We start from the raw sequence: 22,402 nt of genomic DNA, 5'->3' as shown, positions 1-22,402 counted from the left end.
ACTGTCAAATGACTTCATAAACGAGTGTAAGTCAAAGGTTATTGATGTTTCATAAGACTTGAGTTGTTGGAGTCATTATTTACTGGTAAGCCAAGATCTCAGAAGTGGAAGATTTAAGGATGTTTTTTCAAAGTAGGAAATTTTTTTCTTTCTTTGTAAGCTTTCTGACCCATAGTATTCTGTAAACAAGAATCTTAAGATGATTTTCAGTATCAACGGAATATCCGCAGCATATAACAACAAGTCTATATTTATATTTAAGCAAATCAAGGTTTATATGGTATATAATGTGATGATGGAATTTAAAGTCTATACTTGTTTTGAGCTCTTGTTTGACCACTTTGCAAATTGGTGATCCTTGAGAGAAAACCTAAAATGTTCTTTTTTTAATCACAGAAATCACCAGTGTAGCATTTTATTTTTTCCTATAACATCATACTTTTATTTTTATTTTTTCAATATATATTCCCAACCTAAAATGTTCTTAACCTCAGTGTTATCAAATAAGGGTATGTATCTACCAGAATAATTATTGTGAATATTAGAATTCTCCAAACTTTACAATCAAGTCATATATTAGGTTGCATTATTTTAATTCATGCTAGAGACCTCAGGGATATGAGCAAAACTTTTTATTTTTTGGAATTTACTTTGTCTATTTAAGAAACATATGTTTGGACCCAAGGGTATGGCAACAGTAACAATGTGGATCTCTTCAGTTTTCCTGGGGCAACTCAAATAATTTGAAATTAAAGATGATCCTATAATGAAAGTGCTTTGGAAACTGTAGATGGCCATAAAATATGCCTTGTCATTACTGTCATCATAACTTCTGTTTTAAGTGTCCTTAACTGATTTTATAATACAATAACCCAACTTCCCACAAAATTGGTCCTCTAATTCCTTCTATACATGGATTCCATCTGATGCACGTACCTTTATTTCACTCTGGACTTCGTTCAATGTTTATAGTGTAACTGAGTGACTTTATTGTCTCCTTCTAGTTTCCATGCAGTAAAATGGGCCAAAAGTAGAGTTGTTCTGGTGTGAAGTGTCCGGGTTATTTCTTAACCTTTTCTGTCCTTTGCTTTTTCTGATGGGTCTCAAATAGTGCTGTTTGAACCTCAAAATGTTTAATAATCTTTTAAATGAAGTGCCTATTTTTGTCTTTTCCCCTCAAGTGGGCATTTCTCTACCACAGAAGAACTCATGCATTACTCCACTGTGATCTGTACAAGGAGCTTCTTCAGACAAGAAAGCTAAGTTTTTCAGAATGTCCCCTCTGACTGGTAGACTAAGTCCTAGCTATACATCAAAGCTTTCCTGGGCCAGGTCCTTCTTCTCAGGATCAGTTTCTTCCCAGGAGTCTTCTTCCTCCATACACCTGTAGATTTGTTTCCCCAATCCGCACTCCTGTAGGTCAGTTTTGTAGAGGTAGCTGATGCCCAGGCCTGGAAACAACTTAGGGTCAATATAAACACAGATAAAAACTCAGAGAAATAATTTCATTATATGGATAAATTTTTATATTATTGCCAAATTTTGTGTTGGGGTTACTAGGTCTGTTTATCGCTGTGGTTTCCCTTCACATTATGCCATTTTCATAAGGTACGCCCTGTAAAACTCATGCCTGAAAACCACCAGTTTGCTGAAAGTGTTTTAAATAGCAATAACTCCATGCCATTACAGCCCTAACTAAAATATTCCAAAACATTAATTCAAGGACTGAGTCAGGAGGGAAATTGGTAGAATCAGCACTAGGCCTCAGCTGATCAGAAGGCAAGAATTTAATTTTCGATCCTAAATCTTGATTCCAAATCCAAGTTATTTTATCCTTTTAGAAAATGCCGATACTTTTAGGACTCAGTCTCCTCACCTAATAAGAATAATCTTATATGCATAACCTTTTCATAGGGATGATTAATAGAAAATAAAGGATTTTAACTTCTCTGTTAAGGAGAGGTGAAATTTTTATAACCATATCATAAAACTAATGTATTGGCATCAATATACCAATACATTAACTAACATTGAAATATCATTATGTTATATAATACTTAATATACATTTTGTTGTATGTGAGAGATATATATGTATATATAATTATAATAAAATGTGTATTTTAGACATAAGTTGTAGTGCATGAAAGTTTTGGTTTCAGAAAATAGAGCCAGGATATTAAAGGCTAATAGGAAAATAGGCGGAAATAAAATGAAGAAAGTAATCATAAGGATATATTTAACAGGAAATTCTTGTCACATGTTCTGGATCCTCATTACTTTAACTCTTGGCAAATAAACTAACATTTTCATACATTTCTGCACTTTTAGTCTTTATGAATATATAACTACTTATCTAGAGCTAATATTCCTCATTTGTAAATTACAATTTGATTTGTAATTTAATTTGTAAAATAAAAGCAATTAAATTAGTATTTCTAGGACATTTTAATCTATCCTAAGATATTTAGGAAATAAAAGACTTAAAAGATATTTAGTCTTTGTTAAACAGGTTGAGAAACACTGAAAATATGCCCCTGTCTTGATGTTACACAATGTGCATTTATATTCACCAACTAACAGAACTGAGAAGACCTGGAGTAAAAAAAAAAAAAAAGCTTCTTATGTTTGCTTAATATAGCTCTTATCAAAGTAATGTGTGAGTGCTCAAAGTATTTAGCCCCATCCATATTCTCTTCCCCTTACTATTTTAGTGCAAACCGGCCCAACCTCCATCTGCCAGCACCTGCTTCCCTTTACCTGAGGGCTTTCTCTATCCCTACCACCAGTGTTTTACCTGCCCATAAGAAAAGCAGAAATACTGAAGAATTAACTCCAACCTCATCCAGCGTCCCGCTTCAGGAGTTGTTGTGCTAGTGCAGGGGTCCCCTATTCCCGGGCCTCAGACCCGTAAGAGTCTCTGGCCTGTTAGGAACAGGCGCTCACAGCAGGAGGTGAGTGGTGGTAGGTGAGCTAGGGAAGCTTCATCTGTATTTGCAGCCTCTCCCCAGCGCCAGCATCACTGCCTCAGCTCCAAGGCAGATCATCAGGCATTATTAGATTCTCATAGGAGCACTGGTTCCTGGTGTCAAAAAGGTTGGGGACCGCAATGCTCGTTTACTCTGATTCCCTCACACTGAGATGTGTGTTTGACACTGGCTTTCAGAGTTTCCCCAAGGACTAAGCTCTGGTCACCCTCAGTGGACTCTGGTACCATAATGTACCCCTTTGGCTGACTTTCCTTCCTGTCCTTCTTTCCTGATGTCTGCTTCACCTCCCAAACAAGCTATTTACACTCAGAGTCTGCTTGGGGTTGGGTGGGGGAGAAGGGAAGAGAATCTAAGACACATATTTGTAAATTAGTGAGCCACGATGTCTTAATGGCCATTCCCAGCTCCACTTTCCAAGGACACAAGTATATTAAAATTATTTCTGACAGTTTCAGGGCACAAGCCTCCAGTACCTGGCTTCTCTGAGTCATCTAATAAATGTGTCCTGAATAAATTAATTTCTCCAGAGTGCAATACCACATCTCTTTGCAAAGGAAAAAACATGAACTCAGAGAACACCACTTTTAACCTTCCCGTCTTGTGGGAGGCTTAATAGACATACTGTGTCTGAGCTGTTTTTCCACCCCCTCCTCGATAGGCCTCTTCGTCTCTCCTGCAGCACTTATCTCCAGTTATACAATGTATCAAACCCTGTTCTTCTCTCTCCACACTTTGTCTGTTGAATACATAAGAAATTCTTATTTCCTCTGTCTTTCCAACTCACCTTCAACAAATGAAGGAAAAGGAACTCATTAAATCCAGTAATAATGCCATTTTTTGAGAGCCTTCTAGGACATACACATAGCGATTTCATTAAATCTTGATTAAATCTTGATATAAATGATTTCATTAAATCTTCAAAGAAGTCACGAATGAATATTGTTAGCCCATTTTGCAGAAGAAGACATGGACTCAGAGAACTTAAACCATTCTTCTCAAAGTCATACAGCTACGTAAGGGCAGAGCCAATTTTCTAAATGAAGCACGTAGGATGCCAAAATTCATCTCTTAATTTCAAATACCATATTGCTTCCAGTAGTAGTTTAGCGCTCTCTCTCTTTGCATTTTAAATAACACTTATTCATGTACTTTTAATACAGAAAAAAATACACAAATGACACATTTCTTCTGCCCATAAAACCCCAATTTCCTCTTTGTTTTGTAAATTCAGGGTTATTTGGGGTATAATTACATACAGACAAATTGCCCTATTTTAAGTGTACTGCACAATGAGTTTTGATAAGTGGTTTAGATGTTGATTAAATATTAGGTCTATCACTTACTAACTTTGTGACTATGACAAAGTATCTAAGATACCATAAGCCTGTTTGCTTATCTTTAAAATGACGTAAATAATCATATCTGTTTTATTGTTATTGTTAAACCCAATTTCTAGCAAAGGGAATTAAGATACCAAAGTAATACTTCTGTAGACTTTTAGTGTGTGCGCGCCCAGAAAAAGTTAATAAAAATTTAATGTTCCTCATAGAGACAAGTTGAGGTGCTAGGACAAACTTGATGATTGATCACTACGGTCAAGGTGACTTAATCAAAGTGCATAATTCATTTAGCTGATGAACTAAACAATGCTACAGGTCATGGAAAACGAGATAGGATAGGAAACTGGGGTTTTCAGAGTCCATAGTTGTGCTCTAAAGCACCAGGGCTTCCTTTTCTTTCCTGTGTCACATTTTACATAACTCTATCTCCTCTTTTATTGTCCTCCCTATTGGAAAGAAGAGACTTTGTCAGGGTTGGTATTTTTTCCACGGCTGTTATGAAAATACTATTTCTCCAATTGACAACTACCTTTCTCCCCATCCCAATTCCTCTGTGTTTTTCAAATGTCTTTGACATACTGCTGGAGATATATGTTAATGTTTGTTTTTAAATTCTGTGTTTATTTTCTAGAGTATATATGAAAAGGAAGAAGCATATTAAAGCTGAGGTCACAGAATCTTCTGAAATTGAACAAAAATTCGTTTTATTTTTCTTTGAAAAAAATTAGTTTTATCAAATTCCCACTGCTCATAACATCTGAGACTGAAATAATAACACAAAATTAAGTAAAAACGAAGTAGCTTTTTAAACATGATAAGCACTGTGTGCAAGAATTCATGGAAAATGGAAATTTCTTACCTGGTTGGTGAGAGTAAAGCTTGGTTTAATATTTCTGGAGAACCTTTTGGCAATATGTATTAAAAGCTGTAAAGAGTGAACATATTATTTACTCTTTTGATTTCTAGGAATTTATGTTAATAAGATATTAATTTATCTTGATGAAATAGTTACAAGATATTGAACATAGCAAAGTTTACGATAGTGAAATTAAGAAATTAGTTAAATAAAAACTAGGTATTCACAAAATGAAAGGTGATGATCAACCATTGAAGTTAAAATGGAAAATGGATGAAAAATGACATAGCTCTCCAGAAAAACTTAATAACCCTGAAAGATATAAAGTAATTATCAGAAACAAAAAAACAAACTATGAAAGGAAGGATATTATAGGTGAAGTTTAAAGATCTCTTTAATATTCTGAATTCCCAAGAGGTGAGTTATTTCATTCCTGAGAAGAGAGGTGCATACAGCAGTCCATGTGTGGCCCCTCTCCCAAAAGCCAGGAAATACCACCTGAGACCTAAAATAATCCATTACAAAAGTCTGTGAGGAAGATCTTTTGTTTATAATGAAAGTGATCTTCTATGGAATATGCACCCATCCTGGGAGAATGTACCCATGAATATTGGTGAAGGTCATTACCAAAATAGTGCAGAAATAAAATTGTTTATAGCCAAAATATGCAAGTGACTTTTGGAAAACCTAAGGATATCAGCCTTCAAGACTTTTATATTTTCAGGGGGTGGGGGGATTATGCTTCAGTGACAGGGACTTAGGGATAAAAAGGATATGACTGAGAGTCAGATAAAGTAACCAACTCAGAGGACATTCAAAATTAGAAATTTAATCTTCACATGGATTCCTTTAAGCCAGTCATTCCTTACTACCTATCCGGTTGTGGGAGACCTATCTAAATTTATTAAATGATGTAAATGAGCTGTGACTGAGTCAGGGTGTACATAAAGAATAATCCTCAAATTGAAGGTGTGTCTCCAAGGGAATAGGCAAGAAAGGTTCCTAGTATGAATACTCAGATTGCCCAAACATAGCAATTTAGGAGCCTGGAAATTAGTACCTACTCAGTGAGATTGCTATTTCCATGAAGGTGAATGTTCTACAGAATCTGACTCTGTTCTTCAATTCATGTCTTATGGGAGGAGTTAAGGTGCTAGGCTAGGAAATGCATTTTCTTTGCTGGATATAAGTATTAATGAGGACTAGAAATAATAAGGGATTAAATTAGGTTTCTACTTTTTACACTCCCTTCTCTCCCTCAATTCTAAAAAGAAAGATCAATTTTGACCTTCGCCGATTTAGGGAATGTTTTTTTGCAAAGTGGACAGTAGATCATTCCTGGTCATCAGTTGTTGCCCAGAGGGTGCTCTTAATTCACAGAATTTTGCAGATATAATTGAAGATATGGGTCTTAATATGGATTATCTGCTGCTGACTGTAAGCATCAGAGATGTGTGGACAAGGAAGCAGAAAGATGAAGCAGAGGGGGAAATCAGAGAAATACAAAGTATAAAAAGAACTTATCCCACAATACTAGCTAGCTTTGAAAATGAAGAAGACTTGAGGTAAGGAACTCAAAAGGCCTCTAAAAGCTTGAGTCAGGGGTTAGTATGGATTCAAAGCTCAATAAGTGTTCAGGGCTGGGGTAGAGATTTAGAGGTCATTATCTTAGAGGAGATGAATGAAACTATGGGACTGGTGCCAAAGAAATAGCATTACCCAAGAATGGATTCTTGGAGAATGAAAAAGCCTGGCACAAAATGTAGAAAACAGAATATTTTTTTTAAAAGACTTTAATGAATGAACATTAAGGAAAATGAAGATATTTAGTTTGGTAACTGACCTTTAAAGCAATTTGCTTTAGTAGAGTGATGAAAATGAAGGGGATTCACAGCACTTCAACCACAGGGTACTAAGGAAGAAATAAGAAATATAAAAATAAAAATCGTCTTCATTTTTTCTTCTAGAATTTGTCTGAAAGAACTTAAAGAGTAGCTGTAAACAGAAATGAGATTTTAATGCAGACAGCATCTCAGAAACAATAAGACAATAATAATGGAAACTATCCTTGAAATAAAATTGACAAAACAAAGAAATAGATCAATACTATTTCTGAATTTAAGTTAAATAACATAAGCCATATATTTAAAGCACTGTTAATTTTATTTCTCATCAATAGATTTGTGTGTGATATTCAGTTGATATAATTTTGGCATAATACTATGTTACAACCATATAAAGTTTGAAAACAAATTTCAAATAACAGGAAATAATTGTATCTTAATATATTTTAATATTTATACTATTTTATTATATTGTGTTGGATCATATTGGTTCATATGAATATATATTTATATGTAATATATGCAAGAAAATTCTTTAAAAGGTACAGCCCTGCCAGATAGTAAATACATAAAATAAATCAAATGTTTTAGGACAGCATTGATAGAAAGATATTGTTAGGACCATAGGTAATTTTAGACTTTCTAGCAACCACATTTTAACAGTGTAAATAATAGAGGTGAAATTAATTTTAATATGTATTGTGCTTAATCCAATATATCCAAAATAGTATAATTTAATTAATAAATTTTATAAATTTAATAATTTATACTATTTAATATCCAAAATAGTATAATTTAATCTAATATATCCAAAATAGTATAATTTAACACATAAAAATGTTTAATGAGATGTTTCTAATACTTTTTTTTCACATGGATCTTTAAAATCCAGTGTATATTTTACACTTAGAAGACATCTCATTTTAGACCAGTAACAGTTCAGCTGCTCAGTAGCCACATGTGGTTCTGTCCTGGACAGTACAGATTTAGTTAATTGTTTTTTTCCAATAGAATATTTTATTTCAAAATGACCATTCTATAACTTAAGATTCTGAAAAACTTTAATAGAAGTCACAATTAACTATCATTCAGTATTAGGATGTTTTAACTATAAGAATTTTCACTTTATTATCTTTTTTTCTCCCAGCCTCCAGTTGAATTATTCTATTCATTCAGACTATGGAGATTTAGATCAGGTATATTTTCTTCCTAGTTTTTAAACATTATTTTTCTTAGTTTATGTGTATATAGATTACTGCTTATGCTATTCTTTATAAACCAATTTCTCCAAGTTCTTAACATTAGTATATTATTCTTTGGAGTTGACATAGCCTCCCATCTTTAGCACCCATGAAGAAGGTCTCATAGGAGCTGCTGTCCTTCAGTTATTACATTCCTTCTACTTGATAGACTATAGTAGGTACAAAATTTGAGCTCCACACTTTCCATCAGATATTAAGATGCTGATTCTCTGGCTTCTCCCGCTGAGTATCATTAGGCCTTTGATTGTAGCTTTTTTCACTATTAGTTAGATCTTCTCACCAAGCCAATTATAAAGATTGTTTCAAATCTTCAAATGCTCGTCTGTTGTCTTTACACAAGAATGCCCACTGACTTAGTATAATATTATTAGGATGTTCTTTTTTCCCCACTCAGGCATGCTGTAGACAGACATTTCTGCTATCTGTAGACGATGCATGTTGCTGTTAGAAGTGAGAGGCCAACCATATTTTCTTTCTCAATGAAGTTGATTAAACTGTACTGCTTTGGTTATTTTGTTCTTTCTTTTACATTTGACATTCAATAATGTAACAAGGTATGGCTTAAGTTTTTTTCATTCCGGATCTTTTTATTTTTGTCAAAAATGTGGTTGGCCCTTTAAATATGCAGATCCTATTCTTGCCTCAGGAAACCATTTTTTAATCATAATATTTTTTATCTTTTTAATATTAATTTTTATTAATTATATTTTTGTTAGAACACTTAGGACACTTGCATCTTTCCTTTGCTTTGCCATTACTCTAAGTAATTTTTTTATTTATTTAGTAAAATATCAATCTTTTTCCTACAGAGGAAACTTGATTTTTCAATTGTGAATATCTGATTCATTGATATTCTAATTTATATCTTAGTTTTTAAGTGATTTATTTATTCATCAATTTCTTTCTTTAGTTCTGCAGTCTCTATTTTTACTTCTCCATTGTTTTGTCTTTATATCTTTGCTATCTTGTCATATTAAATTAATTTTCTCAGTAAATGTTCCTATAGCAGTTTTTTTAAGTGTGAAATTTTATACTTAGAGGATTTGATTTTTTTGTCTTGGTATTTTTTACCTGTCTTATGCATATAAACTCTACTCCTTTTATTTTTTCTTCATCTACTATGTTAAAAGAGATTTAATATTATCTATTTTCTTTACTATATTATGTGAGAATCCTCCATCACTAGTTTTACCTTACCTGAAGACTGTTTGCCTTCTTCACTGATCTACAGTACAGACTGTAGTTTATCTTTGTACTTAATATAAAGGAGAACTCAGTAAGAACTCTGTGAATACTTTGTTGAAGGGAACAATTCCGAGTTTATTTTTTTCTCACTATGACAGTTAGTTTGGAAGCTTGTACTATATTCTCCATTAAGCTTGAGGGACTAGGCTACCTGCTTTCATAAGAAGCAGTCAAACTGATTTGTTTTTTTTTTTTAATCCTGATAGTAGCTTTAATCACGAAACACCAAAAAGACATGAGGAATTAAAGAAATTATTTTATATGGATTTAATTATTATTCTAATATCTATTGCCAAGTCTGAACTTTTACAATGATTTTGCAAAACAATCATATTATCCTTGCCAAATTACATTATATTGAAACAAAACATAATAAGCAAAAAATAATTCTTGTTGCTTTCAGCCTAAACTCGATTACTCTGTGTTATAAGAATAATAATACAAAGAAAATTTAATTTTATAATATAAATGGACATATATAATGAAGAAATATACATCTTCAGGAAAGAATGTTGAAGAGATTCTCTGATTCTGACATTGCTTACAAGTGCTATAGATAAGAAAGTCATTATGAAAATCCAATTAGTATCACTTAGTTCAAAGAGAAATCAGGAATATATACATTCATTAATTCTTTCAAAAGTATACCTACTGAGCACCTATTATGAGTATAGTGCTTTTCTAAATTCAAGGTATATAGCAGAAAATAAGACACATAAAGTTTTACACTCTAGAGGGGGAGATAGACAATATACAGGTTGGCAAATATGCAATGTAATTTCAGAGTCCATGAAGAAGAATGAAACAGGACAAAGAATAGAGAGATAAACTTGGCTAGCTGGGTGTGTTGCTTTTCAAATGGACCTAAATAAAATGATTTGTGCATCTAACACATTTGGCGAAATAGTGTGGGGAATTTAGTTTGTGCAAAATATTTCTACTTTATTTGCATGAGAGTTTAGATGTTTTGTATCTCTTAATAGGATATAGTACTTAAGCAACAAGAGAAAATATTTCTATGTATTTAGACAAAATTTTAATGTACCATCAACTAAGTCATGAAAAATCATAAGACAATTATATTGATGGTGTAAAAACAATGGAAGAAAATTAAAGGAGTACCAGCTCACATTAAATCTGCTCTTAAAATGCATTCCGTCATGGGTTGCTAAATAAACAAGCATTAGTAATTTACGTGATGCCAGTGTTAATTTAAAAATGTTAAGTAATAACATATAAATGTGAATTCATCAAGTTTTTAAATTTTGAAACAGGAAGTGATGGACAAACTTTTATGATAGATTTTATGATAGATTTACCACTTTTATGATAGATTTATACTGAAGTTCATTGGCTGTCCTGAGGGAAGGTATTGGTACAAAATTTTCTAAGGAAAAAAGAAATCACTTTTTTTCATGACAAAGAAAACCCATTATTGAAATATTTATGTGACGCATGATTATACCAACTTCGTGCTTTGCTATTTTTAATAAGTTACATAAACTATAGTCGATGATGCATTGTTGCAAAGATACCACCTTAATGAAAAGATTCAGATTTCAATGAGAAAATTCAAAATTTGGGTTCATTTAACAATTTGACTTTTCAACTCTGAGTGAACTAATTTAAAAGATAAGCAATGAAGTTTCTGAGATATTTTAAATGATATTCTTGGGAATATAAAAATGTTATATGCTATATTAGGAAAAATACGCCTAACTTCAAAAATAAACTAAATTTGCTGAGAACCTATTCAACTTCCTCTAAACAGAAAATTTATTAATTCAAGAAAGTGTTTTATAATACTTTTTTTAAACTTTTTTCAAAGTATATTTATAAACTTTGAAAATAAAATTGCATTTTATTTCTGTTTTCAAACATCTGGCCCACACAATTTGAACACTCCAAACTTAGAAACTATGGAAATATTATATTTATAATGATTTATAATTATAAAACATTTCAGTATCTCATTTTACAACAGAACATGATTCACAATGACTGGCAAACAGGTTATCTTGGTATTATATATCCAAATTAAAGTAGAGAAATAAATTGATATAAAAATGCAACTATTATCTAGAACAGCCAGTTTTAAAACATTATTAAAACCAAAATTAGTAACTGGTTTTATACTAAGAAAATGTTAACATTTTATAATAGATAAAAGTTTAATTACATAGAAATATGTCATTTTTTAGTTAAATAATGGAGTTTAACATATGACTTTATATGGAATAAATGACTCCACAGCTACAAAAGCTTGTAAATCACTTTTATGGAAAATATGAAACCAGTGGAGGGTTTTGCATATGACCATATCTGAATTTAGATAGCTCCTTAAGGCTTGCAGTGAAAAGTTTAACAGAGTGAGTACAATGGGAAGCAGGATGGACAGGGTGGGCAGTCAGAAGTCTATTATAAAGTTGTATAACTGATTATAATCTAACTTATGAGGGAAGCGATAGAGATTGAGAAGAGGGAAATGACTCAGATAAATTCCAGATTTTGTGGGGAATGAAACCAAAATAATTTTGCTGTTTTGGCTGTTAAGGATAAATATATATACTGATCAATGATGATAAAGCATCATTATTTCCAAGACTGGTAATGTGATTAAGCATTAGAAGAACTAGGACTGGGAACATGTTCTTTCTACTATACCAAACAATGCAGCTGTGTGTCTCCTGCAAGTGATGCAGGAGTGGTAAGAATGCTGTTACTATTCTCACCAATCCCAGCGCAAATTTTGCTCTCACTTAACCTTTTTCTACCTCATGGCAAATATATAGAACCTACTCAACATTCCATTGAACTAGGAATATACGGACTAATCTATCTCAAGGTGGATCAAATGATCCTGAACCGTGAGGACTTATTGTAAGACAAGTGGAAGAAAGTAGACTAGGTGCATTGTCCTAACTTCATCATTAGGTGGCTGACTAATGCCTCTCAGTATTGAAAGATACCCATCTAAGACGAAATATCTCCTCTATTATATTTGTTGATTCCTCCTATAGAGTACTTCTAGTGAAGGGGAATTCTGTTTCTCATGGCTACACAAATTAATTTAGAATAATTCTAAATATCAGAATGCTCCCTCTTGATTCAAACTGGAATTACCCTCTCTCTTAACAAGTTATATTATATTTACCTATACTCTGAAACTTACAAAAATCTAATTTCCCTTTGATTTGATACTGCTTCCAAATATGCAGGCAATTTCCATTCTTATTATCCTTGACTAATAATTACTACCATAGATTAAATATCCTTATTCCCAAGTTTCTGCATTGATTTCTCAGGTTATATGATTCTTATCCTGGCTATTGTCCCTTGAATGTGCTACAGTGTATCTGCAACTTCCCTTGCATTTACAACAAATTCAGACTTCCATCCAATAGTCGCATTGTGCTGCTGGAGTAGGAGATTACCCTTGGCTGTAGTTTTTGTTCTTACCATCTCATTTGTTTCAGCTGGGCATGCTTGTACTACCATGTTGGAAATTTCAGATGAAGTCTGTAAGAGCATAGTGAGACTCACTGACAGTCTGCTTTCCTGGAGAGCTTCAGTAGAACCCACTCGAATGTTGTGTACAATCATGCAATGACAGTTTAAGTGCATCAGCTGCCCTCTTCCAGTTCGCATTGCATCAAGAAGAGTGCACCACCCACCCTCCCCCATTTGCAACTCTCCTTTTATGTACGGCTATCCAAATCTTACGGAAAAAGCTAAAATGAATGGCTAAAAATAGCATGTTTGTTTGTAAAGAAGGCACTCAAGCAGATTTGAATAAGTAACATTAACACTATGCCACATTTCAAGACAGCCAAGTCAACCAGCGCTAGATCACAGAAAACTAACTCAGAAAGGAAAACGGATGGAATTCCTGGCTAGATTATGTCAACACATATATTTTTTGATGATTATTTTTCATTTGAGTAGCACTAGAATGGTGCTTATCACAAAATTATGAGTATCAGGAACCAGACTTGAAAATGTCCTGTATTATCGTGCCCTAAAAGCCGATAAACCTTGAGAATTTTTTCTAATTCTTCAAATTATTCACTGAGCAGATTGCATAATACCCAAGAAATACATTTTGATTTGTTCTCTAGTAAAGTCTCATTTAAATGGAAAGAACAGACATTGAGACAAGTACCAAACACTATATTAATAAATTGGTTATATTCAAGAAATTTAGCACTTTATCTTGAATATTTATTATTTGTGTTGAATTTATTTCCCAATAGTATTCTGTAGGCACTATTACCATTGTTTTATAGATAACAGAAACTGAAGCTAAGATAACCAATCTTAGAAGAACTGAGATTTAAATCTCATCTTACGTAAAGCCCAAGCTTTAAGTTCTTGTCTACTTGTACACTCTACTGTGACTTTGATTTCATAACACCTCCCATCAAAACACTTCTCTGCAGGTGAAAGCCTACATCAATCTAATGGAACATGTGTTTCTCCACAAATGGTTGAGCACACAGAAACAATAAGTATTCGAGGTATAGTACTAAATTACCCAGCATTGAAAACAATTAGGAATTTCTCTCTTGAATAAAGAATCATCTTCCACGGAACAATGGCTTCCCTCTTCTCTTTTTTATCTGATTAAATCCTACACAACTACAAAGTCAACTTTAATTTCCTCTGTGTCTTGAATACCTACACCGTCTTCGGTTAACACCAAAAAAAAAAAAAAGGAGTGAGAATAGTAATTGGTTTTCAGTTTCATTTTGTTTATTTAGTTTTTACTCTGTGCTGTAGTTTCTTTATGAAATGTAATTTTAAAAAAAAGTTTTCCTCTTGAATATCTGATCAAATAAGAACTCAACAGCTACTATTTAAACAAGAAAAAAAAATCCAGTTTCTATTAGCTTATCTTGTTTCTTAATGTTCATAAAAATACATCTTGCAATATTCAATTTTAAGACTTCTGTGATGTTCTAGTTGAAGGAAAAGCAACATTGATGTCAACAGGACCTAAGTAATATTTTCTGATTATATAATCTTTAGAAAATATTTAAACATTTTCTATCCTCTGTAAATAAAGTTTCCTTACATCATGAAGTTGAGTTGAAGACAAATGTGTTACACATGAAAAACATCTGGTTTTGTTTGGGTCATTCTTGCCAGAAATAAAGAGTATGATTTACTTCAGATATAAAAACTATAGATGTTATCAAAACATTTCTAAACAAAACAGAACAAATCTCAAAAACAAAACAAAACAAAACAAAAATTCAGCATACATCATTTTTTATTGGGCTAAAAATTTAAGCGTGGTGAATGTTTAGCAAAAGTCCACTTTGGTGCCTCTGATTCTAATGCTTTTTTTTATTATTATTCTCTTTCCCTTCCCTAAACACTTTATTGGTCTACCTCTGCTTACAAAAGTGTTTTTATGTTTCATTCCTCTTTAAGTAAAATATTAACTATTCTGAAGCCTGCTGGCATTGTATACAATGATGATTTATAGTCTCAGCTCTCTAATTTGCCTGTGTATTATCAATTTCATAATGAAATAAGAAAACATGTTTTCAAAGAGAAAGGGTTGGGAGGGGGTGGCAAGAAGCACACAGAAAATAGTACCATAGGTCTTCAAGCATTTGCACTTTTCATTAAAGATAGTTGAATGTATTGAAAGCCAATCAACTCATTTTGTGAAGGTCTCTTATTATCAAAGTTTTATTTGCACAATTTTAAGGAGTTGAACTGGTAAGAATGCAGCTACTCACATGTCTTTGAAATGTGATTGGCCTTAGATTGTGTAGTATACAAAATCCTGAAATTAAGCCACAGCTCCTGGGAGGGTAAACTGGAGTTGGTAGAAGCTCTAACTCAAGAACATTTGACACAGTAGCTGTATTCAAATGTTTCCACAAATATCAGTTTTCAAAACAGACAAAAACAGTGTTCAATAAATCTTATTAGCAAGATGGCCTCTTAACAACTTGTTAGTATTTACCTTGAAGTGGCATTCCAAAATATTTAAAACATGGGTTACTTGGCCATTTTCAAATCTGTTAGTGAAAATTTTGGCATTTTGGTTATAATTATTTCCTGAGAGAGTATAAAATAATCATTATGTAGAAAATTATAGAAGTATGCACAAACTTGACTATATACATATGCTATATATGCTGTCTTAGAAAGATTGTTTCTACTTTCCCCTCTTTTTCCATCATTCCTGAGCAAATCAGGGCTTATACATTAAGTCACATTTTTGTCCCTTTCACCTTTGTAACAAAATAGATAATTTATTCTAGGAGGTGATATTGCAAAGTGATTAAAATAAGAGCAAGACAAACCTGGGTTTGACTCTACATTCTGCACTCATTAGTTGTATAACCTTGGACTAGCTAGTTCATAATTTTCAAGCCAAAAATCTATCTATAAACCATAAATAGTAATAACTTATATTCATAAGATTTCTGGGATAAATGAATAAGACTTGGCTTTATATAGTAGTCAGGCACATAGTAAGAACTCACTAAATGCAGACCCCTTCCTGTTTACCTCCCTTAAGCTCAGAATAACTGGCTTGAGCACAAGTATAATACAGCAAGAACACAGGGGCACCAAAGGAAACACTAAAATTAAAAAGTAAACTGCAGAATTTCTTTTTGATTTTCAAAGTAAATATTAAATGGCTATAGCAATTACTGAAGTATGTATTTGTGACAAAAAATGTCTTTACACAAAAGGGTATCATTTCCTTGTGTAATTCAAAGTAACAAGGTGAATTACTGCTAGCTTCGGTGGTTCAGATGCTTAATGATATCATCAGAGACACTGCATTTTCTATTTTTAGTTTTAGTATTTTCAGCTTTTAACTTTTGCTCTCTTGCATTTAGTCTCATGTTTGTTATATGACTGTTTTGGCTAAAACTATCAACCATATCCACATTTGTTTTAGGAAGAAATGGGATGTGTTTGTTATATGTAGGGACAAATAATTCTGTTCCTTTTCTTCAGAAAAGATGATTTCCAGCATCTTCATAAAAGATTCTCACTGATGTCTCATTGTACAGATCTGGGTCAAACTGCTACTTCCAGCTGAGAAGAATAGAAAGTTTTTAGCTTGGAAAATTGCTACCTCCAACAAAACGAAGCTTTTGTTCACAGGAAAGATGGGAGAGAGTGAACACTGAATGAACTATTTTAGCATCTGCCATAGTAATTATAGAGGAGAAAAACTTTTTTTCTTCTTTCCTTCTAGGTTCTTTGGCTGCTCTAATAATTGTATTGATATAAGACATGTTAGCAAGAGAAAAGTTCAGTTTGTACATATGGGAGCTCATAAAGCTGTGACCAAAACTGAAAGCTTTTATACCTTTTGGACAAAGAAATAATACACTTGTGAAGAATTGACAACACAAAGAAGTTTGAGCTTAGGAAGTAAATTAGCAAAGTAACAAGGTTTGTTTATATAGCCTTCTAGGCTCTAAATTCTGCCTCTGGTGATAAGGATGTCTCTCTACTTCCTGGTACAGGGAGGGTGCCTATCACAAAGGAAATTCTTTTTTTTTTCTTGCTTTCAAGAGGACAAAGGAGACTCAGAGTACCCTTGAACCAACTGTTTCTTAAGTAACTTTAATTCAAAATAATCAGTATGCCAAAGTAGTATACTTTCGGGTGGCATATTCTGCTCCTCCTTGTAATCAACAATGAAAATGTCAGAACGGTGTTAGACTTGTATCACACTGATTTTATGGTTTGATCACTATTGAAAATGTCAGAATGATGTTAGCCTTATATTATACTCATTGTATGGTTTGGTCATTATTGAAATTTTTCTCCTCTATAAAGGGAACAAAGAACTGGCATAAACTGTCAGAATCAACTTCTTAGGAACTCTGTAAATAGTTCGAAGTTTCCCAACAACTGGAGGAGCACTTATCAAAAAAAAAAAAAAAAAGGATTTTTTTTCTAAGAGCAAATTTTGTATTATTGCAACTTACCCCAGTCCCATCCCTCACTGTACAGCTTAGGGGAAGCCATGAAAATTACAACCCTCATTCACAATACCAGACAGTTTAGAGCCAATATCATTTGCGAAAACTTGCAGTTATTTTTCTGGCCTGTCTAGTGGCTTCCTGGAACTGGCTGAAAAGATTTTTCTTTAAGTAGGAATTGGTCATATGCCAAAAGTTGCTTGGGAGAGAGGGGAAGATTTCAAAAACATTTATAAGCTAATATTTTAGGCACTATTGTCTGGGGGCAATGAATAACACTTAGGGAAAACAATAGACCCACCAGACTAGGGAATTTTCAGGTACAAAATTTATAATGCTCATTAAATTCTGCTGGGTAGATAATATCAAGCCTATTTAATGTAGTAGATACCAGTCAGAGTGCTTGAACCTCTCTCCACTTCCAGAAGCCAAAATCTCACCCCAAACCCGCTTCTGGCCATAGTAAAATAAATGAAATAAGGATACAGAGCTCACTCATAGCCAAACATTAGGATAATCAATGACTTATTTATTGTAAATCTGGTGTGAAAACATGAATTATCAAATTGGATAATATTTCTTGGATATTTTTACTAAAACATACCAAAGAAATTATTTCATTTAGCGATAAGAATGTAACCAGAAGGGAAGTAACAAAGACTAGGGAGAAAAACGAAGATGAGGAGTGGCAGAAACAATGAATAATAATAACTCAGGTACAGAAAATATATGTAGACTAGTAGAAGAAGGGAATTGATCAAAAAATGAGAACAGACAAAAATTCACAAAATAAAAAACTAGACACATATTTCATAATCATAGATACAAAAATCCTTAATAAAACATTAACAGATTAAATCCAGCAATATATAAAAGAGATTACATACTATGACCATGTGAATTTTATTCCAAGAATACAAGGTACATTTGACACCTGAATATAAATTAATGTAATACATGATATTAATAGAATAAAGGATAGAAACCACATGAAAATCTCAACTGACCCAGAAAAAAATTGAAAAATCTTAACATCCATTCATGATAAATAATATCAACACATTAGGAAAAAAAGGAAACTTTTTTCAAACTATAAAGAAACATCGACAGAAAATCTATACCCAACATCATACTTAATAATGAAAGATAATGCTTTCGTTCTAAATTCAGGGTATGGCAAGAATTTCTTTTCCCACAACTTCTGTTTACCATTAATACTAGATGGTCTACCCAGTGAAATAAGGCCATTGAGTAAAGTAAAAGTCATAAAGATTAGAAAGAAAGCAGTAAAACAGCCCTTATTCAAGGAAGACATGATCTTATAGGCAAAAAAATCCTTAGGAATCTGCAAGAATACTAATATGTGAATTTAGTGATATTGCAGCATAAGAAATCTGCATACAAAATTATTATATTGTTATGCACCTAGAATGCTGCATTTCAAAAATGATATTAAGATAACAATTGCATTTTCCATAACATCAAAACTAACACAATGCTTAGGAAAAAATTTAGCAAATGCAATTGCTGAGAGAAATTAAACAAGATCTAATTACCAGAGAGAGATACACCATATTCATGGGGTGTTAAGACTCATTGGATAGCAATCTTCCAATTTGTTATATTTACTCAATGTAACCCCTATAAAAATTCAAGAACCTTACTTTCAATGACAAACTGATCTTAAAATACTCATATTACCACAGAAGGGGGATCGGTTACAACAGTCAAATTTATGATTCAGTGGTTTCAGTAAAGAGTAGTTTTCTCCCCACCCCTGGAGTACATTTGTTAATATCTGGAGACATTTTTTGATGGTTGTAAATGGGTGGAGGCCAGAAATGGTTCTAAACATCCTGTAATGCACAAAGCCACCTCCCACAACAAAGACATATTGAGCCCCAGATGCTAGTAATGCTGAGTTTTAGAAATCCTGATTTAACTGCTTCGAAAAAATAGATTCATATACCTATTCCTTGAATCAGGGTTTATTTTCCCACAAGAGTAAAAAGATTTAGTGATAGAGAAAAAAAAAGAGCTCTTTTGTCCTTGTACCATGTCAATGTACACGACCACTCTGGCTAGAAAAAAGCTCTTTTTTGTATTATATTTCTTTAAAACTTTCCTCTTTTCACAGACACTTTCTTCCAATATTCAATAAACTCATCATGGTCATATTCTGCCAGAATGATAGCCACTTGCCTTTGTTAATGTCTGCTCTGAGGTATTAAAGATAATTTTTTAAAAAATCATATTCTCAGGTAATAAAATTTTACATTTTTCTTGTATTTTTAAGCACTGATCTGTAGTTGCTGTACACTAAAATCTTGTATTGAGAGTGTTTTAAAATGTTAGCTGACTTATTTGGCATTCTTATCTATCAAAGTGGTGATTTATCATCTTTTTCCCTTTACATTTATTAAACAACGCAAAGCTCTGAAGTATCTAACTACTTTTTAATTCAAGTCTATGAGTTTCTGTGCTTCTGTGCTTCTGAGAGACCAGATTGCTTTGGGAAAATTGTATCAACATGTAATAGTAAAATTGATCAACTGCAACTAAACTAAAAAGTACAAATTTGATTTTCTTCTAAAAAGTGATTATTTGGCTCTGAGGTAAAATACAACTCACAGAATGCAGTATGTGTGATATGTTATTTTAATATTTATGTGATAGAAAATGATGCATCTCAAGTTTGGATATTACAATTCTGACACCAACTCCAATGTGTGGATTTTTCCCCACACCACCATGCAGTTCTCCAACTCCAGCTGAATTTCTTATGATTCACCTCATTTCTGACTACCCAGAGAGAGCATCAGAGCCCAGGTTAAGGACTCAGTCTCACAAGAGGGAACCCCTCCACACACACACTTCACACTCCAGTTGCAAGTTCAGGTTGTTACCTATGCTTCTGACTGAGTGTCTATAGACCGTAGGTTGCAATGACGCCCTCCTTGGATATGATTAATTTGCTAGAGCGACTCACAGAATTCAGGAAAACGAGTTTACTTACGAGATTACTGGTTATTATAAAAAAAATCCCAACACTCTAATCATAGGCTTGGTTCCCCTGGCAACAAAGCCTCATCCTTAGGTGCTTTCCAAAAATGAAGCCATTAATATAAACTCAAGTGTAATAAAAAGGGGGTTGTTATGAATATCAAGATACCTTTATCACTCTTATCACTTAGAAAATTGCAAGGGTTTTAGGAGCTTTGTGCCAGAAATGAGAACAAAGAACAAATACATATTTCTTATTTTAAACCTCAACATCGCAGATATAAAAAATCAAATTCCTGTCTCAGCAGACCACTGAAAATTAATGTCCTGCAACAAAATTTCACATAGCACACGAAATAATATGAGAAGTATTTTGCATGGTCTTTTGCCACACACCAACTTGAATTTTGAATCAAGGCTTGAATTTGTGAACCATGACAAATTGAAGTACATATTATTCAGTACTATAACAACTTTTAATTAATTTAATAACTATTGGATCTAAATAAAAGCCATCATTTTTCTTCTATCTTTATTATGATATTTCCTTGCCATCTTTACTATATTAATGGTAGTTTTTTTTTCACAGTATATCTTTATAAATAATTGGATAAAATGCAGCAGGTAAGAAATTATAAAACTGACTATGTCATTTACAAAACCCATAATGTTCATTGATTGCTGCTAATAGCTGGCTAAAAGTTACCTTCTTATCAATGAAAGTCTACCAGGAGGCATGGCAATATAAGCTATCGATAAAATGTCTAAAGGGGAAACATTTCACTGTGATTTACTGTGAAATTCTGCTTGGGAATCTCTTTGAAGACTTCACAGTTGCAAGATAATTTCATTTATTTTCTCCTGCCAGTATTTTGTAACATAGATGATTGCTGTAGGATGCTACAATGAGAAATGACTGAAGGAATGTTGACTCTCCTGCTATTCCTTATCTAAACTAAAACCTCCCTTTCCTCAGGACCTCATACATTCCCATCTTTATCCAATGGAGGATAGCAATGGAAATACCTACTGTTCATTGAAGGATTACTAGTGTCCAGACTTCTTCTCAGCATTTCAGAGACATTTTCTCTTTTATCAAAATAATAATTCTCTAATTTTGAGATTTTTGCCCCAATTTTATAGAACCTGAGACTCAGAAGACTTTAATAAGTCGTTTGCTGTTACAAACATAGTGTGTGGAAATGTTTGGGTTGTAACACTTCTCTTAGCCACTGAGTTTCCTTCTCCCTACATATCGTAATGCCATTAAGTGGAAAGGACTTCATTGTTCTCCAGACCATTCCTACTGCTTCCTGTACATTACACCTCTACCCTCATGTATAAGAATGATGTTTTTAAGATCTCATGTCACCCTGCTAAGCTTCTGTCTATTATTTTTCTATTCATCCATAAAACTGGTTTATTTCACTGTCTATACTGAGCCTTTTCTTTGGCCTTTGTCAATATTCGTATTGACAATCTACTTTATACCTTAATAGTAATATCTCTTAATTGCTTCTCCAAGGCCCTGCACATCCCACTCCATCAAACTACACCCTGGGAAGTGCCTAGACATTGCCATTAACCCAAAATGCTTGACATATAAAATATTAAACTCCAACGTCTCACTTATAACACAACCAGTTGTTGTTCCATCTCTGATACTTTTACTATTCTTTTTTTTTCCCATCATCTTTCACATATTGACTTCTTTGTTTTTATCTCACTTTATTAACTTCCTTGTTTTTTTTCAATTACTATCTCAATACAGTGAAAATGATAATAGCATCAAAAATAATGTCATCTATTATTTTTTAACAACTATGTACTAGGTACTGTATATGTTATCATGACTGAGGATTATAGAGGTGAGGCAAAGCACCCAAATTCACA

The 22,402-nt window shown here is 32.9% G+C and overlaps 1 long non-coding RNA gene across 1 annotated transcript; it reads right to left on the bottom strand.

Moving 5' to 3' along the window:
* Positions 1 to 628: 628 nt before the first annotated feature.
* LOC120605016 (uncharacterized) lies at positions 629 to 7,099 on the bottom strand. Its single transcript, XR_005653488.1, has 3 exons — positions 7,029 to 7,099; positions 5,189 to 5,254; positions 629 to 1,451 (listed from the first exon to the last, which is right to left on the bottom strand). It is a non-coding gene; the product is annotated as an uncharacterized LOC120605016 (long non-coding RNA).
* Between the last annotated feature and the right edge of the window lie 15,303 nt (positions 7,100 to 22,402).

The sequence above is a fragment of the Pteropus medius genome, unplaced genomic scaffold (assembly GCF_902729225.1).
Source record: "Pteropus medius unplaced genomic scaffold, Ma_sr-lr_union100, whole genome shotgun sequence".
Taxonomy (NCBI): Eukaryota; Metazoa; Chordata; class Mammalia; order Chiroptera; family Pteropodidae; genus Pteropus; species Pteropus medius.
This window is presented reverse-complemented; position numbering and strand designations above follow the sequence as displayed.